General features: G+C 38.8%; 1 long non-coding RNA gene across 7 annotated transcripts in view; it reads right to left on the reverse strand.

The window, feature by feature from the left end:
* The window catches only part of LOC102290699, a 152937-nt gene that overhangs the window by 19034 nt on the left and 106377 nt on the right, over positions 1–27526 (reverse strand). For 4 of the 7 annotated variants that reach the window (XR_317413.3, XR_006054835.1, XR_317414.3 and 1 more), the window contains 2 exons: positions 25735–25791; positions 14623–19483 (listed from right to left, as the gene is read on the reverse strand). This is a non-coding gene — a long non-coding RNA (uncharacterized LOC102290699). Of the gene's footprint in view, positions 1–14622; positions 19484–25734; positions 25792–27526 lie in introns of those variants that run through there. The other 3 variants (XR_006054832.1, XR_006054833.1, XR_006054834.1) reach the window with 2 other exon arrangements.

A 27526-nucleotide genomic window follows, 5' to 3' on the forward strand; every position in this document is an offset into this window, starting at 1 on the left:
TGTGTGTGTGTGTGTGTGTGTGTGTGTGTGTGTGTGTGTGTGTGTGTGTGTGTAGGACTGTGGCCTATCCTTTGTAGTTCTGAACTATTTGTAAAAGCGATAAGGATAAAGAGAGGTAGGAGATGTAGAAAGGCAAAGAGCAAAGACAAAAGCAAGTGGAAAAGAGGACAGCGGGTGAGAGCTGTGCTCATGTCATCAGCTCTCAGAGATATTAAGTCAACTTACATGGAACAATATGATTAAAAAAGGTAATAATTTACAGAAACTAATCAACATGCCATATTCCAGACAACTAAATTTTGTCTTTAGTCAATAATGTGGTGAAAAAAAACCAAGTGATCGCAATCAAGAATGTGATAATGAATATGATCATAAGCTTCGAAGATTAAAATATAACAGCTGATAAAAGACTGTGTTGGAATGTGTCAGATGAAAACCAATCACCGAATGCTGTCTCTTCTCTGCTTTTCTCAAAATACACATCACAAAGTAAAATACAAACCAAAGCAGATAACAAACAAACTTTATATTTTTGATGCATTTGTGTTTTCGGTGATCACATTTCAGTGTAAGACCCATTTTGGCACTGTGGTCATGAAATTACATTAAGAGAAAGTGGAATTAGGTAGTGGTAATAGAGAAAAGAGAGTGCTGTTTTTGAACTCTAGCATAATGTTTTTTGACTAAACTGGGACACTTGTGTTTTTATGCTTGAACGATTCAGTGTTAAGTGGCTCAACAAACATTCCCCTTAAAATGGGCAGGTACAAGCACTGGACTCGATAATGTCCAATGAAAAACATTTTAAGACCTTCAGAAAAGTATTACTCAAGACCACTTTTTAAAAATTCAAAGAAAGCCTCACTTTGAAGCTAAATATAAAGCATTGAGGGCTGGCTTAAGACTTTTTCACAGTATTGTAATGCTTCCAAGCAATAATGTACAGCTTAGTGTACTGGTTACATAAGATTTTATGCATAGATCCCCAAGTTTTGACAATTTTAAATGCCTGCCAGAGGCTTCCATACAGTGAGTAGGCTGATATATGGCGTTAATCCCCAAAAGATGACAGAGTTACTGTATAATTAGCATTTCACCCTTCTTACTAAGCAAGATTAAGGAGGTCTATATCTAAACCCACATGCATATACACATACACACAAGGCATCAGATCCCTATCATTTTTATAATTAATGCCAATATAATAAAAGGCGGGACGTTGAAATTTAAGACTCTGGGCAAGACAAGACATCATATGGCAAAATTAAGCTGGGTGATAAAAAACAGACACACACCCAGCTGTGCTGGGTTTGAATGCTTTCATGTGGTTTGAGTTTGGAAAAGGCAGCCTTGATGTGTGCATGTGTGAGTATGTGTGTGCTCAGTCAATTCATTTTTGGCTAAACGAAAATTTGGTTTTAGATTTTTATGATTTCATTATTTTTGCATGATGTAACTTAAATTTATTTTATTACACTTTATTTATTTCTTTTATTGTGTTTGTTTAAAGTAGGTTTATTTTCTTTACCTTAACAAGCTGAGTTCAGATCAGGTCAGCCGAACTATTTCTTGTGATTTAAATTTTCAGATATAAGCATGTGTGGCTATTACCCAGACAGCACTTGTATAATTAAACCCTGCTGTGTTAAAATGTAATTAACACCACCAGTCATTTCTCATATCACAAACTCGCACAAAGACGTAAGCAGTGTGGAAGCGCACTTCATCATATGAACTAAATATTCACAGTAATCATATTCAGGAAGACCTTCCTTGCATCAAAGTCTGTGTCCTCTAATTCAAATCTTCTACTTTCAGTGTATATTTTTCACTTTATGGACCAAATTTGCCTTTTCTTTTCACAGGTCAGCTTAAAAAAATCGAGTGTGGTCTATTTACTGCCACTGCAATTATTACTTTTTACAGTCTACAGTGAGAACAGCTCACAGTTTTCACCTGTTATATATTATTGATATGTTAAGCCTGGTATAGCCTCAGTTTTGACATTAAATCAAAAAGTATGCATTCTGATAACTGTGTAGAGTGGTGGGCTGTTCTCTTGCAAAGGTTAGTAGAGGGGAAATGCTAACATCATAACGTTATCATTCATCGTCTAGAGTCTGGCCCACATAGTACTTCTGTGGGTTTGTGATTAAATCAAACGTGGCCAAGAGTCAAGCAGCGCTGGAGGAGACAGCCAAGTAGAGGCTGTACATTGTTAAAGACGACTTGCCCATGAACTGACATCAGCTCAGTTGAGAGCTTATTTATAATTGAAGACAATCAACATTGTAGGCTACCTGGAAGAGACAGCGGTGGAATATTACATATGCATTTCATGTATTTCTGCAAATGCCTTGAAGAAAATTTGGTCAACCCTAATACAGTACAAATTAAATCTGTCATCACCTCCAAACTGGAAAACTCCAAGTGGAAAAAATAAGTGCATGCAACGTGCCAACCCCACAGGTACTGGGATAATATCTAATGATTTCCAATTATTTATTATTTCGAATAACCACAGATGTGCACTTTAACGATATGGCAACAATGTCCAGTCCTTGTTCTCCCGAGGCTCCAACATCAGACCTTTGTACGTGTCTGCCCTCGTCAGCAGCTGGAGTTGCAAGCCTCATTTACTAGATTCAGATCAGTTACGCTGCACCACAGAGTAGCTGCTGAAAATACAGGAAAATAAAGATAGCATCTGAACAAACATATAAAAATGTCCTCTAACCATGGCTATTACAGTTCAAAAAAAGCCAATAGTATTATGAACTTAGTATTGTTACATGGTCAAAAGTTACTTATAAAGCAGTTTTTGTTTAAAAGAGCTGCCTGTTTAAGAATGGCTAGGAAGAGGATGATGTACTGGAAAAAGGATGGCAAAAGATTGCAACAGACTACATTACTATGTTACACAGCAGAATTTCAGCCAAGTAGGATAGGGTAGGAGACCTCAGTCCATAAACTACCAATGTCTGTAGCATATGGAAACATAACAGTATGGGAAACAGCAAGAGGATGAGAGGGAAGGGAGGAAACTGGAAACCAATGCAGAAAAGTCTGAAGAGAAGAGAAGCAAAGTGAAGACTGCTGCCTTGTGGGAAACTTGAGCTGTGTGTCCGGCTGTTGCGTAACTGTAATGTAAGTGAGCTGTAAATAAAGATCTGCTTCCCATGACAGAGCAAGTCACTCTGCGTCACTGCAGCATCAAGCTGCTCATTGGAATGCTGCTTTCGTGGTACATCTGAAATTACACTTTCAAGGTAGAGTTCTTTTTCTCTCAAACATCGCATCAACTACCTAAAACTTGTCATTATAGGCTGGCACGACAAACGGTAACACACTGTGGTTACAGTATGCAATCAACATTCCCTCCATTGTTAACGTGGTTTCATGTGCTGTGTATTTAAGCTATCACAAAATTATGAGGTCATCTCATCAGTCCTTCAGAGGAATCAGAAAGGCAAACAGAGCAGAGATTTGGTGTAAAACTTTATGGCAACTTCCTGCAGTGGAATAAAAGCTTTCCCTGTCCTTTCTTTAAGAAAATGTTAGCTTTGTTAAGGAGAAATAAAACTGCACTTATACTCTTCTGTACAGTACATAAAAAGCTACCACCATTTAAATGCACCACCAAGTCCACCAAAGTGCAACTTTAAAAATGAATGATTAGGTTTATAAATCTTTTTGAAATCCATACAGAAAAAGTTTAATGCTTTAGGGTGGTGGGGTGGGGTTGACACTTCTTGTTTTTAAAAAAAAGGGTCTATACTCTATAGAAAGAAGAGTTTTTAACCTAAATACATTGAACTGGTAATGGGAGTGTCCAACTCAGAGCATTATGGTTTTTTTAAATGAAAAGCTTGGCTTGTTAAAAATGCAGCTATTAGGGTTATTACAAAAAATGATGAGTAAACTTACCTTCATCCAAAGAATTCTCAGGAAGCCACCATGTCCGGCCAAGAAAAAGTCTAGTCTACTACACAACCCCACCCCACCACCCTAAAGCATTAACCTTTTTCTTAACCTGAGATGAGAGCACCATCTCACAGACAAGCACATTGTGGTTGTTGGAAAAGGTAGAGGGGACGAGCTTTTGTGTTGAAGCTTGAAAGCTGTTACAAATTCTTTGGCATGTGTTAAGAAAAGCAAACTGGGTTGAATCTCTTTTTTTTTGGTTATTTTTCCATTTTCTTTGTTTTTCCCCAAGAGATATTGCACCCACTGACAGACTGAACTTCATAATACAGAAACTGTGAAGCATATGACTAAAGAGGATTGGAGGGGGAGAGGAGCCTAGAGGAAAGGAGAGGAGGTAAGTTTAGCGTGACAGGCTAAAGAGGAGCTCAGCAATGTTCACATGAACACAAGAAAAATTACAGGGGAGTTCTTTGCAGAAAACTGCCAACTACAGCTCAGAAGGTGCGGCCCCAAAGAAGCGTGCATTTATGTGTTTGATCACATGACTCTCTAGCACTTATGCAGCCAATCAGCTGTAGCGATTCTGGTTCACTGCGAAGTTTACTGGGTCACTACAAAACAGAGGGAAGGCATTGAATAAGATAGGAAAAAGGGAATAAGACTGTTACACTTGCCAGCTTTCTTGAAGGCCTTATTTTTTGTCTCTTATAAATCTCTTTTTTTCATTTATTACTTCTTGTTATAGGAAATATATTTGCTGCTGCCTAGTTTAACTAAAAGAGCAGTGATACACAGATCGCTGTCAGATTCAGTCTCCCATTACTGTGAGTTAACAGCATAAAAATATTATTCATCCTTCACTGTTTCTGGATTCAGGTCCCAGGTGTAAATGTCAGACAGCATGACGGCACACACCTGAAGTTGTTAAGAAGCTACTGTCAGTATATTTATCACCAATATCCTGCTGAGTGTGTAAATGTGCACATCAGTTTGTCCAACATCTTTTGGTTTCCTGTCTACTTTCCTCCAGCTATTATTGCTTTCTCAACTCTTTTGGACCACATTCCAGTGCAGTCATTTTCTCTATCCTCTAATTTCTGTCTCTTTTATTCTATCTGTGTTTTTTTTTAGCTGCTGTCTTCTTCTCTGACCCCTGCCCCTTCTATTTTCCACGTTTTTCTATGTTTGCTGTTATTTTAATCAGCCAGCCTGTCACCACACTGTCACTATCTGAGATGTCAGGGAGGAGCAAAATAAAAAATTAAAGAGAAAGAGAGAGAGAGAGGGAAAAAAAGAGCTCAGAAATGGGTGAAGAGTGAGGAATTTTTGCGCACTATTTTGATTTTGCTGAAATTGATGTTCAAACGGCTTCTTGCCTCCCCTTAAGACACCTTTTCTGCCGAATGATATCCAAATATACTGTCTGTGGGGAAAGAGGGCTGGGGAGTGGGCAAGAGGCATGAGAACAACACTAGATGAAAAAGGTAGATCCTGCAAAGGAAAGAAAAGAAATCACACAGATCAAGAGTAAAATATCAAGAGAGTACAAGATACCAAAAACACAGGTACACAATAACAAGCTGAGACAGCACAGAGATAAGCATGAATCGTAAAAGACAAACTTGATTGGGATGAAAATGAGACAGAGAGAAGGAGAACTAATATATGATTACCTGACAGCACAAAGACACCACACACATTCCTTCACAATTTAAGCATATTTCACATATAACATATTCTTAACTTATTCTGTGCCATATGCTTGTCTTATTTACTTACGACTTTGCATGCAAACAGGGCTGTGGATATAATTTAACTATAATTTCCTCCTGCTGTTTCACTTGCCTGCATCTTATTGCCGGCCATATGGCCAACCAGTGTGGCATTCAGTTTACATACAGTTTGCCTTTATTTCCAACATCTCCATCAGATAACATTCAGCACAATCACGCTCGATATTGGTCTGGCTATTCTTTCTCGCACAGCACAATGTTTTTCTGATTACCATCGGAGGCAATATGGTGCATTGCAATTCACTTGCAAATGTTGCGTGTATAAGACCGCATTAAGCTTTTATTGAAGACTGGAAACATTTTTAATATAAGGACAGATAGCGAAGGAGGAATAAGAAAAGCACTTCAATAATACAATTTGGTGTTCAGCAGCAATAGAATACTCCCTCCTGTGCCACAAATGCAGTACTCTACACTGGCCTGTCAAACCAGCTTTTATTATGAGAGGCGGCAAGAGAAAGACAGAGAGACAGCATCTGAGAGAGCAACGATTACAGTATTTTCTTTTTTTGGGGGTGGGGGGGGGGGGGTATTTCCTGCCACCCTGTGTATGTTTATAGAAACATGCAAGCATGTTTGGTTGGGTTTGTCCCAGGTCTTTTCCCAGATGTTCTCTTTTGTTCTCACAGATAAACAGGAAATGTGTGTGTTTCCTTAAGCTGTAACGCTGCAGGTGACAGGACTGGGCATCTGAAATACTAGATGGACAACAGTGATGGTGTTTTCATTTATTAATTTTGCACTTGCCTTGAATTTTAATCAGGTCTCTGCAGTGAGTTTTGCTCCATGTTTTGTGCTTTTCCTAAGTCAGAATCACACAGACTGTATAACGAAACAACAAAGTTATGCAGTGATACGATAATTAAAACCAGTTTCTTTTCTGTGCTGGTGAAGATGATGGTGATGACTGCATTGTATGGTTCACCAGTCACTCCACAGCTAATTATGTGCTATTCATTATAAAACTTTGAGAAATTGGTAAAAATACTTATCTCAACCCGGTTTTCATCCAGTATTCCATCAGCTTGACACACAGTTCACTGGGTTTGTTTATTTGTTGGTAAATGCAAAGTATTATTGTGCTCTCACCTGTTGCTTGGCATCTGTATTATGTGAAATACAATATTGTTGGTTTATAGAAGACTATAAACTTTATAGGGCTACAGAAAACCTGACCTATTCTTTTATTTGTTCTCGATTTAGGCTAATGGATTGTAATGATCCAATGCTGAACTGCAGCCCAGAATTTTATAACATCAGCAGCTGTTTTCAAGTGTAATTTTTTTCCAACTCCAATCTGGCCGTTAACTCAAATTAGGAGGAACTTCTCGCTGGTGTAACTGTTTGCTGTCGATGAACTAGGTCTTGTGAGGTTCAGCTAGCACATTCAATGGATTATTTTTACTGACTTCTACAAGAGCTATGTTCCAGAGGTGAGATTTTGTTGAGGTAGGCAGGTACTTCGAGGAGTAAATAAATAAAAATGTTTCTACATATCAGTTCATATTTGAGATAAGGGGGTCAATATTAAATGCTTATGTTACTGAAACAATGGAACACACTCCATAAAGATAAAGCAATAATCTTGAGTAAAATGCAACTGAAATATGTAAAATCAGTGTTATTTAAAATGACTTAATTACTTAAAATCAGTATTTTGGAACATAAATATTTCTCTGAGTGTAGCACACAGTTTTTTTTAACAATTCCTGAACTGTTTGTCTGTTTGCGCTTTACAACCAGTGACTAAAGACTAGAAGACTGGTTTTAGAAGATTGTCCATGCTAGCTCTGGTTCTTCGGTAACTGCTTATGGGGACGGAGGCTTGCTTCCACACCTGGATCATCCACCTGTGATCCAGCAGCAATCACAGGCAGGAATTTAAGACCAGCTCATCCTTCCACTCATCCCAAGCCCATCAGCAATTCCTATGGTTGTAACTCGGCTGTTATGTGTATTGTTGTTATTTCCCTTATTGTATTTTGCTGTTTCCTTGCGTGTCCAGTTTTGTCGTTTCTGGAACAACTGACGTGCAGCTGGCTTCGCTGACTATCTGACGTCACTCATCGACTCTAGCTACATACATTAGCCACGTCCACTTCACTTGCCCTCCATTTCAATCTGGATCTCTGGAAATAAAGGATTGGATCAACCACCTTTTTGTGCTTGAAATACCACGGCTGCTCATTCAGGGATAGAGGCTGGTCAGTGCTCTGTGTGTGGCCTATTTAGCAAGTTATAAATATACAATAGGGGCAGTACAGACTATGGGTTTTGCAGTTTTACTATTTATGTTCCCTACCGCCATCTTGGATTGTGAATTCTGGACTGGTGGTGCTTCTTTGAGTTTCTGAATCAGAAATCTGACTTGAAGGGGCATTCAGTTGAACCAGAACTCTGATTTCGCACTTTTGATGGAATGGAATGTTTAGCCTTAAACACAGCTGCGCGTGTCATTGTAAATAGAAATACCCTGCTTAAACTAATCAATTAGCATATTAGCATAGCATTTCTGTCAGTATGTTACCGTTTTTAAGGCCTGTGGAGCAGTTCACATAGATAAGTGTGATTGGTAAATGGTAATAGGCAAAATGGAATGATGGGACTAATGTAAAATTAGTTCATCATTAGCAACTCACATAATCATATTGTATATACTTTTCTAGCCAAACATGCTAACATTTTGTATCAGTACATTGTTACACTACTTGAAACAGATTTGCTTTTCTCTCACAACCAAAGATTAACCAGAGGCATTTGAGTGCTTCTTCCCACAGTTTCTGCTGTAATCAACTGTTGGTGATGGTACTGATTGTTTAAAGAGGAAGAGAGCAAAAAAAAAATGCGCTAATTGACTTCAGAGAATGTCCACCTGTTAAACAGAGACAATTTCAGCTCATTGTCAGTGATGTAAGTCAATGCAAAGTAATTGGCTGAGGTCCATACAGATGTGACATTCTAATGTTTTGGCACCTTGTTGTTATTGCTTTACTAAATATGGCATGACACACTAATTATGAGGCAAATGACTGGCAGCTTTAATTAAAGGCCGCATTTAGCCATATAAAGTGAACAATTAAATAACTGCTGTCATTTCACATCCAAGGTAATTAAGTTATCAGTGTTTCATTGTCTAAATACTTAGAATACAGGGAATCATAGAAAATACACTGAAGAATGAGCTCTCAAAGCAAACAGCTTTTCTTCCAGATAAAATATATTATTGATAATCTGACATTCATCAATGACAAGAATTAGTGACCTGGTTACGCAAGGCTGAGCCTGATTGTAGAGTACTGTAGGTATGGTTTGATTCATAAATACATAATAAAAATGAATTATACACAATCTGACACAAATCTGATCTAGTGATTGATTTGCACAAAGCATGATGTGAAAAAGAGCCATATTTAATCAGTCAAACAGAATAACATTTTTTTTTTTGTTAATATCATTGTTATCACTTGTAACAAATACATCATTCTCCTTTCCTCCTTCGTATTGCCATCCTGTCATAACTTTCTTCTCACTCATAGATTTGTAACATTTACTTGTAGCAGCTCAGCAGCAAATGTATAAGCAGGGGCAAGCTTAGTTGGCTGCCAAGAAGGAGGCCAGATCTCAGTAGGCAACTCATCAAAGATGCAGTAAAGATCTTGTTTCTCCTATAGAAACAGTGTATACATAGAAATGTCTGCAGTGCTGCAGCACCTGTTGGTTTTCAATTCTGCATTTTAAAGTCTCAAAACAGCATTTTTTTTCCACTGCCATGTTAGATTTTTAGGGAAAGATGTTATCATATTTGGACTTGTCATTTGTTATATTGGCTAGCCAGCTTCATTTATTAAGTTTTAGTGTGCAATACACAGCCACAAATCTGCTGCTAAAGTTATTTTTCTTACCATCAGTATACCACAGACTAAATAGCTGACATTTTACTTTGTAGATAGCAAATCATTTTATAAATAAAGCAATTACATTAAATTTTATTGATATAGCACCAAATCACAGCAGCTGCCTCGGGGCATTTTATATTGTAAGGTAAAGATCATACAATACTACAGAGAAAACAGAGAATCTAGAGAAAACAGAGATATTCCAACAATCGTTTGACCTCCTATGAGCAAGCGCTTTGGTGACAGTGGGAAGACAAAACTCACTTTCCTGGGGCTCAGGGATTGGGAGCCATTTGATAGGACTGGTTGGGGGTGATGGGGAGCAAGACAGGACAAAGAGACACGGTGGAATAATTAAAAACTGTCTGGTTGTTTTTTACGTGTTAGACAAATATAATATTGTATTAAAGTACTCTAGTTATGCAAACATAACATTACATAACATTTGCATCATCATTCTATTTAAATGGTTTTTAACTACATATATTTAGACATAGATTGTATTGCAGCTGTATTGTTAAAAAGCTCAGTGATATTTCATTGTTGAATGATTTCATCATACTAAATGAAAAAATGCTGATCTTTAGCCATTACAGGAGACAAAGGAAAAAGGCAGAATGAACCAAGCTCAAATTAGAAACATTAAATATAATGTCATCCACATTTTTATGTTGAAGATGTCATAAAATTCAGTGGACCACAACATTTGTATGGTACCCTGTTCCTAATGCATTTGTTTATTAGCTAAGTCTCCAATATTTCAAGTTACTTAGGGGGTTAATCTGTGGGCATGCAGAGTTTCATGTTCAGCTTCATCTTTATATAAAGGTCAAGAGCGAGGCAATCAGGAAGCGGTTAGAAAAGTATAGAGTCATGGAAGAAATCAAGTAGAGTAGCCAAAGGGTGATCAACTCCCAGAGAGGAGCTGGAATGGAGCTGAGAAACTGAGAGAAAGAGGGAGGCTGAACTAGATTAAACTGAGCCAGGCTTTTCAGGTTGAGAAACAGATCAAATGTACCCTAGAAGTGTTAAAAATGGGTTATGATTGATCTGATGCTGTTGTAAAAGCAACCCATAGCTCAAGTTAGAATCCATGTCATGTCTATCAAGACACAAAAATCATTTGTGTTATACATTTTTTGCTGACTCTGTTTTGGCTCCTCTCATCGGGCACTTTTTTTTTTCATCCTTAATTTGTGTACTTTTGCTTTCACTTGCTGTTTGGTAAAATTTGGGAACCAAACTATTTTACAAAGATTGCACTTTAGATTGTGATACACCCATTTCCAAATCTAACCATGCACCTTTAAAAAATAAATGGCCTGCTGTGCTTAGATCTGACGTCAAGTCAGTTCCAAGCCTTTATTTATTTATTTTCATGCCTCTTATATGGGTCTGGACATGAGTCTTGGCAGACTCTCTCTTCCTCGGATGGATGGATGGATAAATACACAAAAATAATAGCAGTTTTCACCTACAACAGTGACAAATAAGCCACAACAGTAGCACTGTTCTGAGCAGACTTATTATGGATTTCAGTTTAAATTACATGGCACAGCTCAAGTGGAGGGATTTTCGGATCATATCACCTACAGCCAAAACTTCAGCAAGATACTAGGAACAGGCCACAATAGATACCTGCAGTTGCATGAGGTAGTGATGAAAATTGCCTTCAGGCTGCACTGTAGGAGTGGAGAACAGAGAAGACATGAATTTCTTATGTACATTAGTGACAGGTGCACACTTAGACACCTACACACATACAGTACACAAAAATATTGACACTGATTTGTACACACACATGCACAAGCACACACATGCAGCTCGATAGGTGGTCTGACAGAAGTGGTTCATTGTGCATGATTGCTCCTAAAATTTCACTGTGTTGCATCAGCCAGCCGACTCTGTTTTGCTAAATTAGTTTGCCCTTGTTTCCTAGAACAAATGAAACAGTAGAGTATGCTGCGCAAATGACATTTAGAAGGCATATTTTATGTAAATATATACGCTGTATACATATAATAAGATACTGATAATAGCTTTTTAAAGATTCATAGAATATGTTCTTTGTCATTTAATACTTTTTTCTGTCATAGACTCCCTCTGCTGTGTATCATATTGCATATGTAAGTGTTGATATTTCTGTATGTTTGCGCAGTCATGCTGTATGTTTTACTGTTGACGTATCTGTCAGAGATCCTGAATTGTTTCACTTGCTCTGGATTTTCACTTCTGGCTATGATGGATGTGATTCCCTTTACAACTGTACTGCTTGCAATTTCGTGAACTTACATGCAGAGGGGGACTCTTGCTGGAGTATAGACATTATAAGCCAGCTAGCAGCAATTGAAATAACTGTATTCCAGCTCGGTAAAGTTGACATCTCTGTCCTATTACTGTATAAGAGTATAAGCAAAATCAGAACAAAGGACCCTACAAGCCTCAGGTAGTTGATGCCTCTATGCCCCTGAGGGGTAGCCTATTGCTTGCAGTCACCAACAAACATATTCAATACTGAATATGTGTCTCGCTGAGATATGTTAATTCCACAAAGCTAGTCGTGTTTGCATCAGACAAAGAGGTGAGCGCTTCCTTTCTGCTGCCGGTCCCTGTCTTTACAAGAGTAATAGCAGATGAAGTATGGCACGCCACTAGGGACATCCTTGTGCTATTTTTGTGCCATGTAAAGATGATCATGATAAGTTTTTGCCCTGTTTGGGAAAACAATATACTGAATACAGAATACAGTCCAGGTGAATAATCAGCAATCATGGTTCAGCTTCCACTTTTTAGTACTCAGGGTAAATTAAAAGGATTGAAACGGTCACACTAGGAAGAGAAAAGTGCTTCCACAGTCCATCACATACTGCCACTCTAGGACTGAAACAGGGGGAAAAACATGAGGAGGATGTAGATGTAGCGACTGTCTTTCCTCTAAGTAAAAATGAGACGTGTGAAAAACCTTGTGGATGCTACCTTTAATTTTAAGGAGAGTGCAGATGTGTGCCCCACACTGGAGGAATCTCTTCTGCCCGACTTTAGTATCAAATATGTTTTTTTTACATACACAAGGAGCATATATATTGCCCGTGGTTTTCTCCCTCTGGTGGAGCAAGACCTCACTTGAATAGTTTCTCTCTCCTGCTCCTTTCTTGGTGAAGTCACCTGCCCTAACAGGTATTGCAGGGTTGCAGATGGCCAGCTTACAAAACAAAGCGATCAACTTGTTAATAGAATTCTGAGAATACAGTCTCTTGATCCAGGGAGCTACTGAGGCGGCTAAGGCTTTCATCCTATCAACATATTACAGTTCTATTTCACTTGTTAATCTGAGACAAATATTATTTTGTTAAGACTTAACTACCTACAAGTGTCCAACTATCCTGTAAGTGTCCAAGATAGCAGTATTTTAATGTTTTGGAAAAGATAAAAAAAGATTTGGACACTAAGCTAAGGATCATGATTTGTTTTTCTTAGTCAGCAGTCACTTTTTGTGATTTTTATTTATTTTTAAACTGCCTTTTATTACATTACACTTAATATGACTATTCAGACTTATCTCCATCTACCCTGTAGCCATTTGATTCTGCGTGTCACAGTTAATTGCAGTTTATCAAAGGTGATGTTGCTTTTCCCACCAGGTTACATGGCAAAGTGGCATGGTCATACTTGGCTAGTGAGAGAGAGCACCTTTGTAAGGTGTTTATTTACAAAACCTGACTGGTTGCCCCGGCCCTTTGATTAAATTTAACTACAGTGCTTTCGATGTCAGGTTGCAAGACATTTTAAAATTAGCTGTGCCTCTTAGTCACACGGTACTTCGTAAAACTGTATTTAAAATAATATGGTGCCTAGAAATTGAATAAGCTACAAAAACCTGTGACGCTACATTATTTCTGTCTGCCCATCCTTCTACTCCTAAACTGTATATGTCTTGTGTTTATGTGTAAACACTCGCTTGAAAAAGAGACGTCGATATCAGTGAGCCAAACTGTTTAAACGCATGCTTTAACAATAACCTTAATAAACTGTTATAGATGCAGCAATACTTTTTGCTAATTGGAACAGCTTCATTGTTTGACCACCGCATTTCATCATGATGACCCTGATGACCACCACAAGCACACATCGGTCAAACAGTAACGTTGTTCTACATTTTAACTTCTTCAGTCTTTATCCTCTTCCCTGTACACCTTTTTTCTTCAGCCTTCATTAGAGGGAAGCCGAGTTCTTGGTTTCCAAATGGGTAAAAGGAAGCCTTGTTTTATACCTCAGGACACACACCAAAAAATATATCTGGATAATGTTGATGGTAATGAAGTGGGGCAGGCTATTACTGAAAGCCACTGGTTTTCAAAAAAACGTAAAGCTACATGCTTCACGATACCCTTCTTACGCTCACTCATGGCCCTACATATGTCAGGGCATTTGCACATGGCAGCAGACATCATGTCAAGAATTGCGACAGTGGATATTTGGGATCACAATATTAGACTGATTCACTTCCAGAGAATTATACAGTGTAGAGTCTGCCTCTGGAATGCAATGCTCTGTCACACCCATGGCCCTATAATTTGTTCTATGCCGTTTCTTCCTGATTGTCTTCCAGCTACTCTTCTATCAGACTGATGTGTAGGAGCAGGGGTTGATTTTCCAGTGGAGATAAAGTCTTGATCTAACAGAGAATCTCTGATTAATTGTAGCCTTGGTTTTAGTCCCTTTAGAAATCTTTAACTATCAGTGATTCCACACTAGCAGGGCTGCTTCTAAAGGTAAACTGTAGGATGTAGACTGGTATGTCTTAAATAAATATCTTAATTTGACAACAACATGACATTTATAAAGAGCGGAGCAAAGTGATAGTCATTTAAGAACCAAGAGTTCACATGTTCTGTGTGTTTTCTGAGAAGTGCCTGCCAATAAAGTATGCAAAGTGGGATTTAGGTGTGCGTGGTTAAAAGTACATAAATAGGTTTAAAATGGTGTTAAAACCGTGTGACATTTTGTGCAAGGGTGTGATTATGCAGGTATGATAATGATGCTTTTGAGCATTGTTAGTGTCTGACGCTTGCTTGGTTTGTTTAACTAATTAAATAATTAATCATTTCATTACCTATTCATTTATTTGTTCGTATATTTACCCGCTTCATCAGTCACTCATTGAATCACGTAATGTGTTACAAAGCCTTGAAGATCACCATATGTTAATTATATTTTTCGGTCAGGTGACAGTTCACAGCTATGAAACATTAGTATTATTTTTGTTACACTATTATTATTCATAACTCCTGCTGCATTTGGCTATTTTTTCATCGAGGCAAGTTTCTGTCTGACAAAGAGTCCCATCTGCAGACAGAGATTAACATTTCTAAATTTTACTAAGTACTTTTAATGGCCCTTAAGTACAAAATGGACCTCATTATGTTTGAGTAAAGGGTCATGCATACATTACTTATCTGGTATCTTTTATTCGAAAAGAGTGGCTTTAATACAAAAGCTGCTCTTCAACAAATATTCAAACATGCGCCACTACACGGTCAAGCAGATGGATCGGTGAGCAGTTCAAGCAACTAAGTTATGAAGTAAATAAGAAAGTGATTGACAACTGCAGAGTCTCTGATATACGAAGGGAATCCCAAAAGCAAGGTCTTCGTTAGAAAATCACTCTGTTTACTTTCTATAATATCTACATGATTTTTAAGGCTGAAGAATTATTTTCTTTTCTACATAATCACCATTTCGGTCGAAGCATTTTTGTAGATGCTGTGGCAGTTTTAGAATGCCCATGTCATACCAGCTTGCTGCCATGTCCTTCAGTAAGCATTGAACGTCATCTTTGACCTCTTCGTCGGAGCAGAATCGCCTTCCGGACAAATGCTCTTTCAACTTAGGGAACAAACCTTTTTCACATCTATGCATGATTGTCCATACACTTCTGTCAAGTGGCGATGAATTTCAACTGGTTTAACACCTTTTGCATTCAAAAATCAAATAACTGCGCAAACTTTGCACTTGGTGGTAGCGTTCAACGGGAGCTCCATTTTCAAGGGCTGCCGAGCCAAGATTGAGCATCCCAGCGAAGCCATGCATGCTTGTTTGGAGGAAGCACCCATCACAACAGTGTGGCCAGCAGCCGTACGAACAGTTTCTCTACGTCATATTCAGTTTGTATATATTCGGGCACTTTAAAAAAACTGACAAATTTATGCAGGGGTTTAATGAAAATAGAACATAAACTTAGCATAACAAAGCAGGTTTCTGCTAACTGCAGTTGTGTATTGCACCTCAAGGAGAAAAAAAAGTTGTTGTGCTTGGATATAGTGTACATGGTTGCTCCTTCTTCCTGTCTGTGCGCTCAATGAAAAAAAAATGCAGTGTTTTCTTTTTCATTCTGATGTGCACTGATGTGCGTGCTGAGATCAGTGTATAGAAATGCACAACATATACTCACATCCACATGTGCGCACACAGTACTGCCAGGCCTGGTTTCCTCTGTGAAGTTTCGAAATGTGTTTTTCATCATGGTAACAAGAATACGTACAGGCCGTAGCAGCAGTTACTGTATGAGTTTGCCCACAGAATTGGTATTTTTAGCTATTGAAACATCATATTTTCCAAATATATTATATCTAAAAGTTAATACAAGTAATTTTCTTCTTTCTTCTGAGCATCATGGGGCTGTTTCGTTTTAATGTGGTCTTGGCTGTAATGTTTTAGTCTATTCTGTTGCCTTGTAAAGCAAAATGCAACAATGTAGTCTTGGTCACGCATAGATTCAGCCTAACTTTAACACTGTTATCTTTTTTACCAGAATATGTGTGATTCTAAAAGCTGCACATCTTTCTTTTCTCTGTTCTCTTCTGCTAAATTTGATCTGATCTCATTGTCTTTTCAAGCCCATGCCTTCTTTAAGTTCAGTTCTAGTTTTCTTTCATATGATTTGCTTTTCTCTTTGATGGCTCTGCTGTGTTGATCGTTTCTGTTCTGTTCTGTTACTGTTACTTTCTGTTACTTTCCTGTTATTTGCTACATTTTTAGTATCTCTGCATCAGGTGCAATGAGTGACAGTTATTGGTCTGGTGTCAGTGGTTCAGGCTTAGGCGTTACCTCTGTTTAAGGCTGATCTCATTTCCTGCACACTTCCTCTGTGGGGTTAACGGCTGGCAGACTTGTGCACATCCTGGCTGAGGTACATAAGAGGGAAAAAAAACAGTCATGGCAGCTAACAAGTGGAAAAAGATACATTCCAGCAATTAATTGGACATAGCAGTCATAATATACTATTACACACTTAATTGTCTCTTACAATTATTTAAGCCTGAAAATATGTACTGGTGACATTTTTTTAAATTAATTAATAAATTGCAATTACGTAGTGAGAGGTATTGACCAACAAAACATAAAACTTCAATAAAATCATTCCGGTTTTGGAATAAATTCATGTGATAGGGTAAATATAGCTGTTGCCCTACTTATTTTATTTGATAATTATTTGATGTCAAGCATGTAATTTAAACATTAGTGAGTTTTGTCCTCAAATAGTTTCATTCTTGGCCTGAAACTGTGAAACAAGGACAGCAATTCAACTGACACCTTGCGTGCAGTTAAACATGCGTGCTTGTACGTGTGTTCATCTAATAAGTCGGCTGTGTTTCTCGGCTCTTTACCAAATTAAATTAAAGTTTAAAGCACAGCTCGTGTTTCAAATACCAGTTTGCATGAATGAGGACACAGATGAAAGCTAACTTAAATTATGTCCATAACTTCCTAAGTATCTAATGAATTTATTTTAGTTTTTCTTAAATAGATACTGTGTAACACTACTGAATATTCAATGAGGTACCGTTCAATGGTACAGTGTAATATACCATTTGGACCGTAATGATAGTCCCAAAGTCTTTGTTTTTCCTGTCTGGCAGACAGACTAGGGGCCTTGAGCAGAAGAAGAGGAAGTGTGATAAACTGTAGGTGGAAAATATGGTGGGTGAACAAGTGAGGCGGGGGGTCGCATGTGACGAGGGAAGCTGGTGTTAGTAACCGCATGCAAAGATAGAAGGAGAAAGATAGGTCGGCCTCGAAGTTCGTCCCTATAGCGAACCCTGCTCTGGTATTTCACATGCTCTATGCTGGCTGAAAATGGACATTCTTATATAAAAACACTTTTTTTCTACTCTTTAGCCATGGCAGTGGAGTTATGGGACAGGATGATGTAGCTAAAGAACCTCTAAAGAACTTCTGGATGGATTGACATAAAATTGTACGTTGAGTTGCCATGGCGCTGCGCTGAGTAGGAGCCTGCTGCAGCATTTTATAGTATAGGGATTTTTGACTTCATATTTGGTACTGCGATATGAACTTGTTGTTTTTATATTGGCCCTATGAGGATAAAGAACTGGTCAATAAGCATATTGTAAAAGCAAGCCTACGCCTAGGTTTCCCTACCCTATGAGTTAAAAGTCACCTCCGATCAAACTCAAATCAAATTACAGACGTGAGATATTTTTCATCTAAAGTCACCACCATCATTATCGCAGCATACTGTAGCGAGCTGCTGAACTCTAAACTATTTAAAGAGCTTTAAGATGCAGATGTGGAAGGAAAAATAATTACCTCTCTTCTCTCTTTTCTCTCTGAAAGCAGAGGAAGAGGCACTTGATTCTGTACCTCTGAGCATTCCCAGACTGCTGGTATTCTCATATGAAAAGTAAAGCTTCATATTTTCACAAGTCTCCTGAGTGATCATTAAAGTTCTTTATGTTATTTTAGATTTTTTTCTCAAAACAATGCAATATTCATTGATAATCTATGTTGTGACGATGAAAGTGGAAGTCTTTAGATGTTTTGCAGTGCTGGACATACTTCTCCAGAGTTTTACATATTGTATGAATAGATGTTCTTAATGTAGTATTTGTTCCCTTGTGGTTAAATTGTAAAAGCTACTTCTTGAGAGTTAAAATGCACATATATAGAGAGTATATATGTGAATACACTGTTGTGTTGGAACTTTTCCTAGATACACTGTTCAACAAAGAATTTGCAATGTAAAGATATAAAGACGGAATTTTGTCACCTTTCACCTGTGTGTGTGTGTGCATGTGGATTGTCACTTGCCGAGTGCATGTTATTACATGTGAGTCGCTCCCTTTGAAACTACTTTCTCTTCAGATCAGTGTAAGGGCAGACAAACACACATGTGCACACACGCACAAAAACACAGGCGTGCGCACAGAGACAGAAACAATAGTGACTTTCATCCCAGTAAGGGACTCGACATCAACGGGCTTTTAGCGTGTTTTACCAGACTAGCACAGGTTAGTGGCTATGATTGTTGTGACATCCACCACTTCTGAATGTTTCACATAAAATCCACAGTGATGTTCCTATAGCATACAGGAAATGCCACACTGAGGCTCTTTTCCCTTTTAATTACAGGCCCTTGTGCAGACATATTGTTTTTTTTAAAAAACAGATTTACAAAAAAGCATTTAAAAAGTGCTTTCATTGTTTTTTTTTCTTTATTTCCATACAACATATTAATAACACAAAAACAGATTGTTATCAAACTTTATTTTGCAGTCAGAGATACAATGAGCTGCGAAATGTAACTCTTACAGATGTGATTGCATATTCCCAGCTTCTAACTCGAACCGCTACATGATACCCGTATTTTTAAAATCAAATTCTAGCAGTTTAAGGCAATGACAAAGAGCTATATATGAGGACTTTTAGTGATGCAAATGCTCAAAATGTTTCACAAAAGTTAATATTTATCACTGGCTGCTTTCATTCTTGTTTTTTCCATCGTGCTGTCCTCTTTAACCTCACCCGTCTTCTTCAGTTTCCTGTAAGCTTCTGTGTAGATCTGCACTGTGCAAACACATACATAAGAAACAGATATAAGAATTTTTAATTTTAGTGCATTTAGTCTTTATGGATAAAAGTTTCAATTAATTCAAAAGGGTAAAAGAAGGCAAATATCTTCTTCTTCTCTCCCTTTAGTGGTTGCCACTTTCTCACCACTGAAAATCTTAGGAATACAATTCTGCTGCCGCCTCCTGTTTTCTCAGTGACACGGTCTCCAAATCATACATCATAGCAAGTCTCACTAATATCTTGTAAACCTTCCCTTTCACTCTGGCTGCTGTCTTTCTGTCACAAATCACAGCAAACACTCGTCTCCACCCACCCCACCCTGCCTCCACTCTCTTATTCACCTCTCTTGTGCACTGCTTGTTCTCTGGAATGGTGAACCCCTAGTGTATAAACAACCTTACCTTCACTATCTCTTTCTCTCCTTGCATCTTCACCTTTCCACCTGTCTCCCTCTCACTGTGACACATGAAATGTTGCGCTTGTACTCCTGTTCTTCCTCTTCTCACTGGTGAAAACCTCCACCTCTCCCAGCTCTCTTTCACCTATTACCTAATCTCACTACACATCACAATTCTTACCGATGATCTGCATGTTTGCGACTCTTCAGACAAGAGGAGGTATGTTTGTGGCCCCCATGTGGCTGGGTTTTAACAAAGCAGAAATATGATGGGTAAAAACAACAGTTGCTATCTTTCGTTGAAATATTTTGGTTACCTTGAGTAACAGGTATTGCATCAAATCACCACAGATGCTTAACGTTGCCCCTTTAGCAACAGAATTCTTATAACAGGACTACCACATAGCACATACGTTTATAGTACATACTACTATGATGAGATATTTGTTTGAAACTGGTGGAATATCAAGTTAATTTTTAACCTCCTAAGACCCAAACTCTTCCACGGCATGCATTTTTAATTTCTCTTTGATAGTTGGGCATATTGGGGCCCGATTAACGTAAATACAAAGAATTACCAGATCTTTTTTTTTTACCTTATTTTTGTTTTTAAGAAAAATAAGAGCCACATATGAGGATATTCGTTTAAAAATTTGATAGAACAGTAGCAGTATAATGTCCTCGTAAGTGGATATCAGGCCCTTGTAGAGCAAAATTGAGTATTTTGGTCTAAATAACCCAAAATGTGATGTCCACATATGTGGACGCCAGGTCCTAGGAGGTTAAAGGATCCAAACCACCTTTGTGATAACATTCAGTGCAGCTCAGATTTGGGCCCCAACAGTGCAACATGCTCTTTCTAAATTTCATAGGTTGCCTTGCTTTCTGCCCTTATCTTTTACCACTAGCTGTCCAAAAATAAAAAAAAATCCCAAACTGTCACTCTCCTTACCACGCTGTACTGTTATTGGTTGGAAAAAAGCACCAACCACAGGGCCAACTTTTCTTATGAAGGATCTGCACCGTAGGGTATCTATGCCCAACTGGCGTTGTCGTCACTGAATCAATATTTGGAGCACAGGGGCTGTGACTATTATCTACAGACAAGAATTCAAAAAGAAAGACGCTGGCATTTGAAATTCTGGGAAAGTTATTGTAGGATCATTACTAAGCATACTGGAAAGTGTAAACTATAGCCTGAAACAAGTCAGAGTTTCGATGTGAAATGAAAAGAGCCTCATGAATCACTACTCTTTAATACTATGTCATTAAAAAAAAAGAAAAAAAAGAACTGACATATAAATCACTAGATGTCTGTATTATTCCCAGGGGGCATGTATGCTGTGCACAGTCAGGCTGCTTTTTCCCCCAACATGCCAGTCTGGCAGACTTCACATCTGGATCACTGTTATTATCACAGTCATAACATTCAACAGGGCATGGTATTCCAGGCACAATTATACAACTTCCAAAACTGGAAATCAATTTTGTAAATTAAGTTTATGGGTTGTCTATAAGTGCAACATATTTTTAGGCCTAAGAATATGCGATTAACAGACAACAGCACTCAGCATGTCTGTACCACATGTAAAAAGTTGAAATATACCATAAGTATACCTAAACGCAAAGGATGAGTAGCTTAGACATATAGTTACAGTACTGACTCCCATAAGATTCACTATGCAAGTGTAGTATAAGATAAGATTTTATACTGATAATAGGGGAATTAAGTGCTATCTTCTTAACTGTAGCCACATGGGAATATATTGTGAAAAAAAATAAAGACAGCTATTATGGATTTATCCTACAACATTAATTAGACAAAATTAACTCCAGAATGGATCTCTCATACGCCAGACAGTCAGACAGTCCAACTACTATATATTACTGTGTGTCATCTAGCAGTGAACACTTTAGCTGTGATTCACCATGACATATCTAAACAGTCACTCTGTCTCCTCTACGCACATACACACACAGACACACAACTACAAAGAACAGTTGTGCTAGCATGTATTCCTGCACAGTTCTTAAAATGGAACAACTGTTCACACTTCATTGCAGTAGCCTCAGCTTATCAAACGCATAATCACCGTCTTTATCTGAGCTACTGATGTGTCACAACAACACAATGGAAGAAATGTTACCATCCAGCATATGAATGTCTGGTCATCTCTGTACAGTGTTTGTACTGTCATCATCATCATCATCTTCTTGGCCATGCAAGACCAACAGCAGCCTTAAACGCTCTGTTTCTTACTCACATCATTGGTCTAAACAATTAAAATCAGCCAACGCAACAGTCAATTCAAGTCATACAAAGGTGATGTTGAAAGGCGAGTAAATGAAGGGTTGTGAAGATAAAAAACACATTGTGATAAAAGGAAAAGAGTAAACGACAAAGAAAGAATCAAATAAAATAACATCCCAATCCTGATCCTGCCTTATTCCCTGGCTCACTTCCTCTCTTATTCTGCTCTTTCATTTTCAACTCATTTTGCTGGCTCACTTCTTCCTCCACCACCCCCTCCATTCTTTCTGTCACTCTCTCCCTCCATGAGCAGACAGGCAGAGACAGGGAGACTGTTGTTGTGCTTGCAGTCTGACACTATCAGCTCATAAATCCCTGTCAGCAGCTTGTATGCCTCCTCTCCTCTCTCCCTCCCCGTCTCTTATCCTCCCTCCCTTCACTGGTGGAGAAACAGAAGAACCCAGTGACCTGCCAGTGAAGGTTTGACTGGCACAACCACACACACATTTAGAGAAATATATATAGAGCATATACAGTATATACAGATATATAGATAGTCAGACAGACAAGCAGACAGACAGACATCTCTGATTCTCATGCCTCCCCTCGACTGTCTCTCTTTTGCTAGGTTCCTTCCTCCCTGTCTTTCTTTCCCTCAGGCAATGTTTGCCGGCAGACAGTCGTCACTGACAAGAGCTTCCTGTGGTTAGGGGTAAACACCTGGGTAATGAGGCCATGCTGCACAACAACCCCAAAAAAAGCAAAACAGATTCACAGACCTCACTCACTCTGCCGAGTACTGTAGACTCACATTCAGGTCACGCAGCCACACAGGGTCACACGCGCAGTCACACATGCAAATAAATCTCACGGGAAAACAAGCACAGACATGAACACATTTAAGCACATACACAACCGCACATGCACATAACTGGTTCAGACTGAAAAACAAGAATCTAGACGGAGTGGACATGGATTCAAGGAGGTTCTACTTCTGTGCCGTCACTAGTGATTTGTTCCTCAAATGCAGAAACAAATCCTTGTCTAAGTCACGTCAGCGAAACACTCAGTCAGGATTTTTGACATACTGCAAATGCTCAAACTGAGTGTGAAATGTGAGTGCTGCTGCAGGGAAGAACAGAGCTGCCTGTCTCGACTGCAAAGTCACAAAAGGACTTTTCCACTACAGGCAAGTTATTGGCCCACACCTGAACCTGCGCCAGCTGTCCAAAGTGCTGCCTTTGTCACTCCAGCATTCTTGCAGCCTACAGGAGATGGTACAAGCTGAAGTTTGGTGGGTGGTCACAGGACTGCGCCGACTTTTTTTGTGTGTCTGTGTGTGTCTGCTTTCGTGTGACGAACAGACACATCATCACCACTCAAATATAAGTGGCTATCTGTCTAACTGTGAGTTGACTGTAGGGGGAGCAGTAATACACCGTATTTCTGCAAGTTTGTGTCTTGCTTGCTCAGCAAGGGTCAGATAAATTGCTGGTATTTTTTATTACTGATAGATTCTGTTGTTCATGGAGTTCTAGTGGGAAAAAAACAGCTCTTTGTCACTAGTTTTTGATGAACCTTGAAAAGAAGGATTCAGTGACCCACCTCTTACACTTTTTCACATATCATATAAGACTAGATAAATAAGTGTGGAAGAGCTGCAACAGAGGAAATTACATTTTTAAGTATGACAAATGTCCCTGTTCAACATGGGCCATAAGTAAAGACACAAGGACACATCTCTCCAGATTACAACTATTCTCGGAGAATACTGAGCCACTTCATGTATATTTAAAAAAGCTTTGATTTACAGACGTACATTTAAATGCATCCTGGATGGGAAACACAAAAACCCATCACGTGACTGGGTTGGGCAGCAAGCACAGTATATTTGTTTTTTCCCATTCCTCAAATTTTCACTCTTCTTATGAAAATTTTTTTTAGATGCACTCATATTCAAAGCTCTGAGGCAAAATAGACAATTTCCCTATCAGCTGTAACCAATACTTCATTTTCATGCCACTCTTGCTTTTTACATTGTGCTTTTATCCAAATTGATTTTGTCACAACAGAATTACATCTTACTGCTCCACTGCTTCAAAATATTGTGCAAGTATCAAAGCCTCAAGAATCTTCCATGTCAAAAGCACTAGAGTGCAAATGATTCACTCAGCAATCATGTTAATCTGTTATCTCTGGACAACAAGGCGCAGCCTGCATCGCATGTCTCATAGAAGTAACAGGGAAGCTTGTGGTGAATCATCAGCCCTACCAGACCCGCACGGTCTTAAGGGTTGTTTTAGTTTTGAGGAGGATTTTTTTTCTTCTTCTTTAATGGTCTTCATGCAAGCTATTTTAGATATGGTTCAACTGAGCAAAAACACCATGTGTATTGTATGGTAGTATCTGGGTTTGCATATGTCTGTACGCGCACGCTTGTGTGGCCCGCATGTCTTTGTGTGCAAAGGAAATGGCTGACAGTGAAAAATGTGACCAATTCTAATTTTAATTGCCGAGTGAAAAAACAGCCTCTGCATTTGTGGGTTCTGTCCAGACGAACAGAGGAGAAGGGGTTTAAGCATGAAAGCGTATTCCTTATCACAATTAAAAAGTGTTTTAACATACCGGCATCCCTTTGAAGTTAGATTAGCAGCAATATTGGAAAGATCAGCCCCAGTCTTAAACAATGGAAATTGAATAGGGGAAAAGAAATGACTTAACAGAGCCAAAGGTAAAGTTTTCCTTTTGTTGTTCATCTTTTTTCCCCCCCTTGAATTTGGCCTCATGCAATTTTCTGATAGATTCTCTTGTGCAGAGCGACTCTTTTTTTTAGTATTATTATTATTTCTTTTTTAACATAAAATTGCTTCATGTCCAACCTAGGGAATGGATTGAGGGGACTACGGCAGAAAAGAAGAAAACTTAATTTGACAGCGCAATTTGAATTGGAGATCCTTCTTAGAGGATTTGAAGCCTGGAGTGACAGACGAAATTGTACATAGGCACAGCTAAGAACTGTAATCACAATAAGCCCATATAAGCGTCTTGATTGTAAGGGTCTGAAGCCACACGGTGGCTGTCTTGTGGAGCAGCAATCTACATGCAGAAGCGCACAGTGGAAGACACACACATCCACATGCAAATACACAACAACAGCTATGGACTTACAAGTCAAAATTCCCATCAATACAAGAAAAAGCCACTCCTTACATAAAGACATGGAAACCCATGGGAAGACACAAGGGCTGGAACTGAGAACAGTGTAATTAGAGAGAAAGAAAGATAGGTTAACCCCAGGCACAGAGGCAGAAAGGGAGAGAGGGGAGGAGAGGTGACAAGGTTGAGAAAAGTCCCATGTTAACCTGGAAGAAAGAAAACAGGAACAAACGGGGCAAAAAGGAGCAAACAGCTGCTAAGGATTTACATGCCGTAAATTATTTATGCAATCAGCTGTAGGAGCACAGAAACAGAGAGAGAGAGAGGGAGGCAACAGAAAAAAATAATCAGGGTTGCAGAAAAGAGAACAGGGGGTGAAAACTGAGAGACGTAGACACGTCTTTGCCGTAAGTTACAACAAAGAGAAAATATAACACTTACCCTCACACTCCTGTCGAGACACAGCAATCTTTCCCACTGAGCCTCACTCTGACACACCTGAAACAAACAGTAACACTGTTTACCTACACATGTTACTCTCCAGTTACACGCAAAGCTTCAGATGTCTGCTTCCAGGCTATGAATGACAATGCGGCGTGCTACACGAGATGATTTTACGTCATCTCTGAGACGGTTCTCTGTGAGTTTGAAGTCTAAACGCCAAACCTTTATTAATCTTTCTGAAGATTTCTTTACATGTCTCCTAATGCATGTGAGTGCCTATGATCTATATCACAAGCCAAACAACCCATGAAACAAACTCACTGTGCCTCTACTGAACTGTGCATTATTAATTTCAACCTACAGCAGGTTCAGTTCAATTCAATTTTATTTATGTATTTTTTAAATTTGCTGTATGTTCCTGCTGCAGGTGCTAATGATTCACTGTTACTGTGCTGCCGTGTATGTTTAACATTATTTACACACTGACAGCACTTCAATACGAACATCTGCTCCGCATTTACATAAAACACTGTAGTTAGCTTCCAGTCTTGACATTTTTTACACAGTATATATATTTAGCTTAAATTACAGCAGCTAAACAGCAGCTAAACACTGTAGCTTATACAGTCCTTAAATATTCTGGTTAAAAACAGCCTTGTAGGCTGTATTCTGAGTGTTATTGTGTGAGAATAATAATACAGTGTGTAAAACCCAATAGCAAAAGTATGAAGAGAAACATACATCAAAATTAATTTCAAGAGCCTCTTAACTTTCTGCAGGACTCAGAATGAAATATTTACTAAAAGAAACTGAAAAGGACAAACTGTATATGTTTACATTTTTTTCGCAGTGACTTAGTAATTTAATGACACTGTCAGTCTTAAACTACAGCACTGCCTATTAAATTCTACCATAAACTATGGCATATAGAGTACATCTGAAATACCACATAAAACTAACAGCATCACTGCACCCATTGCACTCGCTCTGTGCTCACTCGTACACTGTGACGCCCAGGAGCTTTTTGAGAAGATGCTGATCCACAAATTCCCATGGGTTTGGTGGAGTGGACCGGAGCCAGTGGAAATTGCAAACAAACACTGGGGCTGCTGTGTCTGATGTGAGCAAAAACAACCTCAAAGACCTCATTCACACATCACATCTGTGCGTGTGCGATTGTGCATGTGTTGGGAAGTTCATGAAGAAAAGTGGGAAAAAATGGGAGCAACTGTGTGTGTGTGTGTGCGCGTGTGTGTTTATGAATCTGAGGACTTGAAGGCTGTTCAAAGGCATTACAGCATTAAATTTATGAAGGCATTCACAGTAACACTGGCAATAAAATAGATCTCAGCTCCTAGCAAAAGTTCATATTAGGTCTTACTGTGGCAGGAGAGAGTGGGAAGGAGGAAGAGCGTGTGTGTGTGTGTGTGTGTGTGTGTGTGTGTGTGTGTGTGTGTGTGCGTGTGTGTGTGTGTGTATGTGAGCGAGGGTGGAGGAAAAAGAATGAGGTGACACTAAAGGTCAAGAGAGAAACGGAGAGATGTTGAGAGGAAAACAAAAAAAAAGCCAGAAGAGCAGAAGAACACAAACAGAAAACAATTTCAAAATGGGAAGAGAGAAACTTCTCATGACAGGCCAATGGCAACAAAGACCAGAACCAAAAATGCAAAGAGCAGCAGAGAGAAGCAGCAGCTCTCTCCTCATGTCTCTCCACCCCATGGTTTCAGTGGCCAAGTCCACACCACATTATGGGTCCCTAGGTTTTTTATAATGGCTGGGTGTGTTCTGA

The sequence above is a fragment of the Haplochromis burtoni genome, unplaced genomic scaffold, assembly GCF_018398535.1.
Source record: "Haplochromis burtoni strain Fernald_Lab_line unplaced genomic scaffold, NCSU_Asbu1 Contig_142, whole genome shotgun sequence".
Lineage (NCBI taxonomy): Eukaryota > Metazoa > Chordata > Actinopteri > Cichliformes > Cichlidae > Haplochromis > Haplochromis burtoni.